This window comes from Mya arenaria, chromosome 10, assembly GCF_026914265.1.
Source record: "Mya arenaria isolate MELC-2E11 chromosome 10, ASM2691426v1".
In the NCBI taxonomy this organism is placed as follows: domain Eukaryota; kingdom Metazoa; phylum Mollusca; class Bivalvia; order Myida; family Myidae; genus Mya; species Mya arenaria.
In genome coordinates, this window is record NC_069131.1 from 29,883,116 (window position 1) to 29,886,332 (window position 3,217).

The window sequence follows — 3,217 nt, forward strand, 5'->3', positions numbered from 1 at the left end:
GAGACAACGCATTATTTTTTTCATATTATAAGGCTTGAAATTTGTTACTTGTCATACACATTCTCAAACAATTATGTCCAGTCAAGCATCGACACAGCAAACAACACCTTGTGAGAATACAAGTGAAAACGAGCAAAAAAGCGAATCTTGTTCTCAGCAACCCATGAATGATATCAATGAATATGAAAAAATGATGGAGATGGCAGAAGATTATTTGCGAGATGCTGAAGAACAAAAATCGAGCGAAATCGAATCCATGCAAGATGACAACCCAGACGGGGCAGTTTGTTATATGAGAAATTGCTGCGTTTGTGACGGTTACTGTTATGATAGTGATAATTTTGAAGACATTGAGACCGTAGACGAGGAAGTAAAAATTGACGAAATTGAACCAAGTATTTTTGTGAGCGAAAACAAGAATTGACATTAGTTTTCAATCCGCTCAAACATGATGATACTTCATTAAGTGCTTTCCGAATGAAAAGGTTCAAACAATTGTTTTGATGTTTTAACTTTGAATAAATGCGTTGAAATGCAATTTGATTGTTTGTTTTATCTCGATTGAAAAATAGAAGCATAGTAACATAGTAGCAAGCACTGTACCTAGCATTGTAGATTGCATGGTCCATGGCTTAAAATAATGCAATGAGTGGAACGAATATAGTTCATATATAAACTTATCTTTTCTTCTCATGTCATACTTGTCAAAACCTACTGATCTAGTATATATACAAATTATGGGAATCAAGAAAATCATCAAAACGTGTTTGAAGAAGTTGCTCAGAAGGTCTGATGCAAAACAGAAAAACATGGACAGTGTGCAATTGAATGCAAACATCAATATGGCAATTGAAATCCACACGTGTCCGAAACTATATCCGTGTTTGATTTGTTTCAAAAACGGAGAGGCTGAACAGAAAGCAGAACAGAGAGCCCCAAGCCATCAGTGCCCTGAACTGTACCCCTGTTTGTGTGTTTGCTGCAAGAAGACTGTCGAGTGTTGACAAAACTTACAAGTTGTTGAAAAGCTCAGTAGCAGAGACTTAGAGAGAAATGAGAATCACGAAGCACTTCGCCAGTTCTTCGCCAGGCGTGGGAGGCAATTTGTGCCAAAACAGTTTTAACAATAAATTGAGTGATGAACAGACAATGATTAGTAACAAAATAAAATGTATGAACTGTTCGTATTTTATTGTGTTTATCTATAGTAATCTAGTTGGAATCACTTAAGCTTCAAGAACAACTATGCTTGCTCATAGTTATCAAACGAGTAATGGTCATATAGTCATATATATGTGCAAATCGCTATGCATAACTCCTCAAAGATACACAGAATGTATCGTAAAATGCTACAAAGTACGATACTTAAGCAAAATAAAACATGAAATAAAGTAAAACAATCACAGAATAATGTTACGATTTTCGGTACAAGCTATACTGAGCTGATTATTATAAGGGAAAGTGTTGTCTGTCGTATTCACTTGGATACGGTTGAACCATGTAAACAATACTCTTTGTGTGTAAAATTTGGGATATTTTCTGTGTTTGAAGGTACGACCTTGGTAGTTATAGTTTCTATAATGTGTTCGCGATTGAATCAAGCCGGGTTTATGCATATACAAGAGATATAAATGATTTTACGAGGTTTTAAACATTTCCAATTTCAGAAAATATTTCTACTTTCGATTTCGTTTTTCTGAAAATGAACAAACTTTTTTTTCCTATTGTTTAATTTCATAAAACGATACATAATACATGATTAAGATAATTTTAAATTATTTTTAATGAGTGTATTTTCTTTATTTTCGTAAAAGTTTAAAAAATAAATAAATAATGCAATTCATGGAATGATATGACGTGATATGTATGACGTCATATTGCAGAGTTCTCGCTGTGCGCTGGTCGGCCATCTTGAAAAATAAATTGTGAAGGTCGTATTTCCAGCTTTCCTGCGGTAAGTATGACATGAATGTTTAAAAGTTTTATGAGAAATTGTGTCTAAATATATGATGTATCATATTACCAACAAGTTTTGTCGATGTGTGCATTGAATTACGTAAAAACTTCATGTCAAAAGAAATTGCTCCCAGCTCGTTTTAGAATGTTTCGAACATTCTCGAAGCCGATTTTAGAAACTTTAATTCTCGGCTAGATATGTTGAAAAACATAGTAAGCAGTGTTAATTCATATCTCTTGTCTTGTTTATGTCATATTTTGAATGATTTTAACTTTGTTTAGGGACCAAACTGACAGAAATAAGAAATGACAAATCATGCAAGATTGATAAATATCTTCTTCTATTTCTTTGTTTGAAAAATATGTTGAAAATTATTTTTTTTAAACCAGAGACGGCAGTTCAGATGCAGTCGTCCTGTGTGTCAGAAAGCTGGTGATCAAAATGGTTGAAGGCAGTACCCAAGAAAGTACATTTACAAGTAAGTAAAATCGCTGAAAATTAATTCCATGAATTGAACTGTCATATCATAATCTCAGTGCTTAGTCTGTTTGGAAATATGCTTGGAATAATTTTTATAAACTGATAATTTATCTAATAACAGACACTGTGTTTGATTTATTACATTGAACTGCTATTAGATAAATTTTCAGTTTGTGTTTGATATCTACCAATGCCATAAATGCATAATTTTGTTCCTGTTGTGAATGATAAGAAATGTTGGGAACATAATACCTTCTGCATGTGAACAGTTTTTCTGTTTCTGTTTGTATGTAGGAAGTATTTTGTTTTCAGGATTATTTCAACATTGTTGATGTGGATGAAATGTGCACTTAGCCATGCTTTTAATGGAATGAAAAAAGTAAAAAACTAACAATCAATATGTGCAGTTTTGTTAATAAAATGTTTTGTTTCAGAGTTGTGAGGAGTAACCTAGCCTATATAACCTGAAGCTCACCCAATATGCAGTGTGTTCTGCTTGTCAATAACAAGTAAGTAATTTCACCAAATTTCATCAGAAACAAATCTCAAATTTACAATGAACAGTAAAGTTAACTCATCTTGGTACTTTAAATACTGAAACACTGAACCAACATGATTTGATTTTGCTCTTTTAACTTATTTCACATTATGGTAGCAAAATTACAGCTATGTGTCAGATTCATGACATTTAGCATTTGTCATACATTTCACTCTTTCAGTTGTCAAACCAAATGCTAAGTGTCAAATCCATTCATGATATTTAGCATGTGTCATACATTT

At 32.8% G+C, this 3,217-nt stretch overlaps 1 long non-coding RNA gene across 1 annotated transcript; it reads left to right on the forward strand.

Moving 5' to 3' along the window:
* The first annotated feature begins 1,374 nt into the window (after positions 1–1,374).
* LOC128204088 (uncharacterized) lies at positions 1,375–2,935 on the forward strand. Its single transcript, XR_008256090.1, has 4 exons — positions 1,375–1,551; positions 1,884–1,954; positions 2,347–2,435; positions 2,872–2,935. It is a non-coding gene; the product is annotated as an uncharacterized LOC128204088 (long non-coding RNA).
* Positions 2,936–3,217: the final 282 nt, after the last annotated feature.